Source organism: Paroedura picta, chromosome 17 (assembly GCF_049243985.1).
Source record: "Paroedura picta isolate Pp20150507F chromosome 17, Ppicta_v3.0, whole genome shotgun sequence".
NCBI classification, from domain to species: domain Eukaryota; kingdom Metazoa; phylum Chordata; class Lepidosauria; order Squamata; family Gekkonidae; genus Paroedura; species Paroedura picta.
Genome location: NC_135385.1, coordinates 5,696,229 through 5,704,217, shown reverse-complemented (window position 1 = coordinate 5,704,217; position 7,989 = coordinate 5,696,229).

The window sequence follows — 7,989 nt, the reverse complement described above, 5'->3', positions numbered from 1 at the left end:
TGCCTAGAAAAGGGGAGAAGTCAGCTACATAATGGCTGCCATGAGATGGGGAGGAGTCAGCTACAAAATGGCTCCCTTGAGAAGTGGAGGAGTCAACTACAAAATGGCTGCCAAGATAAGGGGAGGAGTTAGCTACAAAATGGCTGCCGTGGGAAGGGGAGGAGTCTGCTCCAAAATGGTAGCTTTGGGAAGGGGAGGAGTCAGCTAAAATGGCTGTCTAGGGAAGGGAGGAGTCAGCTACAAAATGGATGCCAAGGGAAGGGGAGGAGGCAGCTATAAAATGGCTGCCATGAGAAGGGGAGGAGTCAGGTAAAAAATGGATGCCTAGAAAAGGGGAGGAGTCAGGTACAAAATGGCTGCCATGAGAAGAGGAGGAGTCATCTACAAAATGGCTGCCATGAGAAGGGGAGGAGTCAGGTACAAAATGGCTGCCATGAGAAGGGGAGGAGTCAGCTACAAAATGGATGCCTAGAAAAGGAGAGGAGTCAGCTACAAAATGGCTGCCATGAGAAGGGGAGGAGTCAGCTACAAAATGGCTGCCTAGAGAAGGAGAGGAGTCATCTACAAAATGGCTGCCATGAGAAGGGGAGGAGACATCTACAAAAGGGCTGCCATGAGAAGGGGAGGAGATAGCTACAAAATGGCTGTCTTGAGAAGTTGAGGAGTCTGCCACAAAATGGCTGCCTAGAGAAGGGGTGGAGTTAGCTACAAAATGGCTGCCAAGAGAAGGGGAGGAGTCAGCTACAAAATGGCTGCCTAGAGAAGGGGAGGAGGCAGCTACAAAATGGATGCCTAGAGAAGGGGAGGATTCAGCTACAAAATGGCTGCCTATAAAAGGGGAGGAGTCAGCTACAAAATGGCAGCCTAGAGAAGGGGAGGAGTCATCTACAAAATGGCTGCCATGAGAAGGGGAGGAGTAAGCTACAAAATGGCTGCCTAGAGAAGGGGAGGAGTCAGGTACAAAATGGCTGTCTTGAGAAGGGGAGGAGTCTGCCACAAAATGGCTTCCTAGAGAAGGGGAGGAGTTAGCTACAAAATGGCTGCCTAGAGAAGGGGAGGAGTCAGCTACAAAATGGCAGCCATGAGAAGGGGAAGAGTCAGCTATAAAATGGCTGCCATGTGAAGGGGAGGAGTCAGCCACAAAATGGCTGCCATGAGAAGGGGAGGAGTCTGCCACAAAATGGGTGCCTAGAGAATGGGAGGATTCAGGTACAAAATGGCTGCCTATAAAAGGGGAGGAGTCAGCTACAAAATGGCAGCCTAGAGAAGGGGAGGAGTCATCTACAAAATGGCTGCCATGAGAAGGGGAGGAGTAAGCTACAAAATGGCTGCCTAGAGAAGGGGAGGAGTCAGGTACAAAAAGGCTGTCTTGAGAAGCGGAGGAGTCTGCCACAAAATGGCTTCCTAGAGAAGGGGAGGAGTTAGCTACAAAATGGCTGCCTAGAGAAGGGGAGGAGTCAGCTACAAAATGGCAGCCATGAGAAGGGGAAGAGTCAGCTATAAAATGGCTGCCATGTGAAGGGGAGGAGTCAGCCACAAAATGGCTGCCATGAGAAGGGGAGGAGTCTGCCACAAAATCGGTGCCTAGAGAATGGGAGGATTCAGGTACAAAATGGCTGCCTAGAAAAGGGGAGGAGTCAGTTACAAAATGGCTGCCCTGAGATGGGAAGGAGTCAGGTACAAAATGGCTGCCTAGTAAGGGGAGGAGTCAGCTACAAAATGGCTGTCTTGAGAAGGGGAGGAGTCTGCCACAATATGGCTGCCTAGATAAGGGGAGGAGTTAGCTACAAAATGGCTGCCTAGAGAAGGGGAGGGGGGAAGCTACAAAATGGCTGCCATGAGAAGGGGAGGAGTCAGGAACAAAAGGGCTGCCATGAGAAGGGGAGGAGTCAGCTATAAAATGGCTGCCAAGGGAAGGAAGGAGTCAGCTACAAAATGGCTGCCAGGAGAAGGGAAGGAGTCAGGTACAAAATGGCTGTCTTGAGAAGGGAAGGAGTCTGCCACAAAATGGCTGCCAAGGGAAGGAAGGAGTCAGCTACAAAATGGCTGCCCTGAGATGGGGAGGAGTCAAGTAAAAATGGCTGCCTAGTAAGCTGAGGAGTCAGCTACAAAATGGCTGTCTAGAGAAGGGGAGGAGTCTGCCACAAAATGGCTGCCAAGGGAAGGAAGGAGTCAGCTACAAAATGGCTGCCATGAGAAGGGGAGGAGTCAGGTACAAAATGGCTGTCTTGAGAAGGGGAGGAGTCTGCCACAAAATGGCTTCCTAGAGAAGGGGAGGAGTTAGCTACAAAATGGCAGCTATGAGAAGGGGAGGAGTCAGCTACAAAATGGCTGCCTAGAGAAGGAGAGGAGGCAGCTACAAAATGGCTGCCATGAGAAGGGGAGGAGTCAGGTACAAAATGGATGCCTAGAAAAGGGGAGGAGTCAGGTACAAAATGGCTGCCTAGAGAAGGGGAGGAGTCAGCTACAAAATGGCTGCCATGAGAAGGGGAGGAGTCAGGTAAAAAATGGGTGCCTAGAGAAGGGGTGGAGTCATCTTCAAAATGGCTGCCATGAGAAGGGGAGGAGTCATCTACAAAATGGCTGCCATGAGAAGGGGAGGAGTCATCTACAAAATGGCTGCCATGAGAAGGGGAGGAGTCAGCTACAAAATGGCTGTCTTGAGAAGTTGAGAAGTCTGCCACAAAATGGCTGCCTAGAGAAGGGGAGGAGTCAGCTACAAAATGGCTGCCTAGAGAAGGGGAGGAGGCAGCTACAAAATGGATTCCTAGAGAAGGGGAGGAGTCAGGTGAAAAATGGCTGCCTAGAGAAGGGGAGGAGTCAGCTACAAAATGGCTGCCATGAGAAGGGGAGGAGTCATCTACAGAATGGCTGCCATGAGAAGGGGAGGAGTCATCTACAGAATGGCTGCCATGAGAAGGGGAGGAGTCATCTAAAAATGGCTGCCATGAGAAGGGGAAGAGTCTGCAACAAAATGGCTGCCTAGAGAAGGGGAGGAGTTAGCTACAAAACGGCTGCCTAGAGAAGGGGAGGGGGCAGCTACAAAATGGCTGCCATGAGAAGGGGAGGAGTCAGCTACAAAATGGCTTCCATGAGAAGGGGAGGAGTCAGCTACAAAATGGCTGCCTAGAGAAGGGGAGGAGTCTGCTACAAAATGGCTGCCATGAGAAGGGGAGGAGTCAGGTACAAAATGGCTGCCATGAGAAGGGGAGGAGTCAGCTACAAAATGGCTGCCATGAGAAGGGGAGGAGTCAGCTACAAATTGGATGCCTAGTCAGGTAAAGAATGGCTGCCTAGAGAAGGGGAGGAGTCAGCTACAAAATGGCTGCCATGAGAAGGGGAGGAGTGAGCTACAAAATGGCTGCCTAGAGAAGGGGAAGAGTCATCTACAAAATGGCTGCCATGATGAGGGGAGGAGTCAGCTACAAAATGACTGTCTTGAGAAGTTGAGAAGTCTGCCACAAAATGGCTGCCTAGAGAAGGGGAGGAGTTAGCTACAAAATGGCTGCCAAGAGAAGGGCAGGAGTCAGCTACAAAATGGCTGCCTAGAGAAGGGGAGGAGGCAGCTACAAAATGGATGCCTAGAGAAGGGGAGGAGTCAGGTAAAAAAATGGCTGCCTAGAGAAGGGTAGGAGTCAGCTACAAAATGGCTGCCTAGAGGAGGGGAGGAGGCAGCTACAATATGGATGCCTAGAGAAGGGGAGGAGTCAGGTAAAAAATGGCTGCCTAGAGAAGGTGAGGAGTCAGCTCCAAAATGGATGCCATGAGAAGGGGAGGAGTCAGCTACAAAATGGCTGCCATGAGAAGGGGAGGAGTGTGCTACAAAATGGCTGACTAGAGAAGGGGAAGAGTCATCTTCAAAATGGCTGCCATGAGAAGGGGAGGAGTCATCTACAAAATGGCTGCCATGAGAAGGGGAGGAGTCATCTACAAAATGGCTGCCATGAGAAGGGGAGGAGTCAGCTACAAAATGGCTGTCTTGAGAAGTTGAGAAGTCTGCCACAAAATGGCTGCCTAGAGAAGGGGAGGAGTCAGCTACAAAATGGCTGCCTAGAGAAGGGGAGGAGGCAGCTACAAAATGGATGCCTAGAGAAGGGGAGGAGTCAGGTGAAAAATGGCTGCCTAGAGAAGGGGAGGAGTCATCTACAAAATGGCTGCCATGAGAAGGGGAGGAGTCATCTACAGAATGGCTGCCTAGAGAAGGGGAGGAGGCAGCTACAAAATGGATGCCTAGAGAAGGGGAGGAGTCAGGTGAAAAATGGCTGCCTAGAGAAGGGGAGGAGTCATCTAAAACTGGCTGCCATGAGAAGGGGAAGATTCTGCAACAAAATGGCTGCCTAGAGAAGGGGAGGAGTTAGCTACAAAATGGCTGCCAAGAGAAGGGGAGGAGTCAGTTACAATATGGCTGCCATGAGAAGGGGAGGAGTCATCTAAAATGGCTGCCATGAGAAGGGGAGGAGTCTGCCACAAAATGGCTGCCTAGAGAAGGGGAGGAGTTAGCTTCAAAATGGCTGCCTAGAGAAGGGGAGAGAGGCAGCTTCAAAATGGCTGCCATGAGAAGGGGAGGAGTCAGGTAAAAAATGGATGCCTAGAAAAGGGGAGGAGTCAGGTACAAAATGGCTGCCTAGAGAAGGGGAGGAGTCTGCTACAAAATGGCTGCCATGAGAAGGGGAGGAGTCAGGTACAAAATGGCTGCCATGAGAAGGGGAGGAGTCAGCTACAAATTGGATGCCTAGAACAGGGGAGGAGTCAGGTAAAGAATGGCTGCCTAGAGAAGGGGAGGAGTCAGCTACAAAATGGCTGCCATGAGAAGGGGAGGAGTCAGCTACAAAATGGCTGCCTAGAGAAGGGGAAGAGTCATCTACAAAATGGCTGCCATGAGAAGGGGAGGAGTCATCTACAAAATGGCTGCCATGAGAAGGGGAGGAGTCATCTACAAAATGGCTGCCATGATGAGGGGAGGAGTCAGCTACAAAATGACTGTCTTGAGAAGTTGAGAAGTCTGCCACAAAATGGCTGCCTAGAGAAGGGGAGGAGTTAGCTACAAAATGGCTGCCAAGAGAAGGGCAGGAGTCAGCTACAAAATGGCTGCCTAGAGAAGGGGAGGAGTCAGCTACAAAATGGATGCCTAGAGAAGGGGAGGAGTCAGGTAAAAAACTGGCTGCCTAGAGAAGGGGAGGAGTCATCTACAAAATGGCTGCCAAGAGAAGGGGAGGAGTCAGCTACAAAATGGCTGCCTAGAGAAGGGGAGGAGGCAGCTACAAAATGGATGCCTAGAGAAGGGGAGGAGTCAGGTAAAAAATGGCTGCCTAGAGAAGGGGAGGAGTCAGCTCCAAAATGGCTGCCATGAGAAGGGGAGGAGTCAGCTACAAAATGGCTGCCTAGAGAAGGGGAGGAGTCATCAACAGAATGGCTGCCTTGAGAAGGGGAGGAGTCATCTAAAAATGGCTGCCATGAAAAGGGGAAGAGTCTGCCACAAAATGGCTGCCTAGAGAAGGGGAGGAGTCAGCTACAAAATGGATGCCTAGAAAAGGGGAGGAGTCAGGTACAAAATGGCTGCCTAGAGAAGGGGAGGAGTCTGCTACAAAATGGCTGCCATGAGAAGGGGAGGAGTCAGGTACAAAATGGCTGCCATGAGAAGGGGAGGAGTCAGCTACAAAATGGCTGCCATGAGAAGGGGAGGAGTCATCTACAAAATGGCTGCCAAGAGAAGGGGAGGAGTCATCTACAAAATGGCTGCCATGATGAGGGGAGGAGTCAGCTACAAAATGGCTGTCTTGAGAAGTTGAGACGTCTGCCACAAAATGGCTGCCTAGAGAAGGGGAGGAGTTAGCTACAAAATGGCTGCCAAGAGACGGGCAGGAGTCAGCTACAAAATGGCTGCCTAGAGAAGGGGAGGAGTCATCTAAAAATGGCTGCCATGAGAAGGGAAAATTCTGCAACAAAATGGCTGCCTAGAGAAGGGGAGGAGTTAGCTACAAAATGGCTGCCTAGAGAAGGGGAGGGGGCAGCTACAAAATGGCTGCCATGAGAAGGGGAGGAGTCAGCTACAAAATGTCTGCCATGAGAAGGGAGGAGTCAGCTACAAAATGGCTGCCTTGAGATGGGGAGGAGTCAGGTACAAAATGGCTGCCTAGAGAAGGGGACGAGTTAGCTACAAAATGGCTGCCATGAGAAGGGGAGGAGTCTGCCACAAAATGGCTGCCATGAGAAGGGGAGGAGTCAGGTACAAAATGGATGCCTAGAAAAGGGGAGGAGTCAGGTACAAAATGGCTGCCTAGAGAAGGGGAAGAGTTAGCTACAAAATGGCTGCCTAGAGAAGGGGAGGAGGCAGCTACAAAATGGCTGCCATGAGAAGGGGAGGAGTCAGGTACAAAATGGATGCCTAGAAAAGGGGAGGAGTCAGGTACAAAATGGCTGCCTAGAGAAGGGGAGGAGTCTGCTACAAAATGGCTGCCATGAGAAGGGGAGGAGTCAGGTACAAAATGGCTGCCTAGAGAAGGGGAGGAGTCTGCTACAAAATGGCTGCCAAGAGAAGGGGAGGAGTCAGATACAAAATGGCTGCCTAGAGAAGGGGAGGAGGCAGCTACAAAATGGATGCCTAGAGAAGGGGAGGAGTCAGGTAAAAAATGGCTGCCTAGAGAAGGGGAGGAGTCAGCTCCAAAATGGCTGCCATGAGAAGGGGAGGAGTCATCTACAAAATGGCTGCCATGATGAGGGGAGGAGTCAGCTACAAAATGGCTGTCTTGAGAAGTTGAGAAGTCTGCCACAAAATGGCTGCCTAGAGAAGGGGAGGAGTTAGCTACAAAATGGCTGCCAAGGGAAGGGCAGGAGTCAGCTACAAAATGGCTGCCTAGAGAAGGGGAGGAGGCAGCTACAAAATGGATGCCTAGAGAAGGGGAGGAGTCAGGTTAAAAAATGGCTGCCTAGAGAAGGGGAGGAGTCAGCTACAAAATGGCTGCCAAGAGAAGGGGAGGAGTCAGCTCCAAAATGGCTGCCATGAGAAGGGGAGGAATCAGCTACAAAATGGCTGCCTAGAAAAGGGGAGGAGTCATCTACAGAATGGCTGCCATGAGAAGGGGAGGAGTCATCTAAAAATGGCTGCCATGAGAAGGGAAAAGTCTGCAACAAAATGGCTGCCTAGAGAAGGGGAGGAGTTAGCTACAAAATGGCTGCCTAGAGAAGGGGAGGGGGCAGCTACAAAATGGCTGCCATGAGAAGGGGAGGAGTCAGCTACAAAATGGCTGCCATGAGAAGGGGAGGAGTCAGCTACAAAATGGCTGCCTAGAGAAGGGGAGGAGTCATCAACAGAATGGCTGCCTTGAGAAGGGGAGGAGTCATCTAAAAATGGCTGCCATGAAAAGGGGAAGAGTCTGCCACAAAATGGCTGCCTAGAGAAGGGGAGGAGTCAGCTACAAAATGGATGCCTAGAAAAGGGGAGGAGTCAGGTACAAAATGGCTGCCTAGAGAAGGGGAGGAGTCTGCTACAAAATGGCTGCCATAAGAAGGGGAGGAGTCAGGTACAAAATGGCTGCCATGAGAAGGGGAGGAGTCAGCTACAAAATGGCTGCCATGAGAAGGGGAGGAGTCATCTACAAAATGGCTGCCAAGAGAAGGGGAGGAGTCATCTACAAAATGGCTGCCATGATGAGGGGAGGAGTCAGCTACAAAATGGCTGTCTTGAGAAGTTGAGAAGTCTGCCACAAAATGGCTGCCTAGAGAAGGGGAGGAGTTAGCTACAAAATGGCTGCCAAGAGAAGGGCAGGAGTCAGCTACAAAATGGCTGCCTAGAGAAGGGGAGGAGGCAGCTACAAAATGGATGCCTAGAGAAGTGGAGGAGTCAGGGTAAAAAATGGCTGCCTAGAGAAGGGGAGGAGTCAGCTACAAAAGGGCTGCCAAGAGAAGGGGAGGAGTCAGCTCCAAAATGGCTGCCATGAGAAGGGGAGGAATCAGCTACAAAATGGCTGCCTGGAAAAGGGGAGGAGTCAG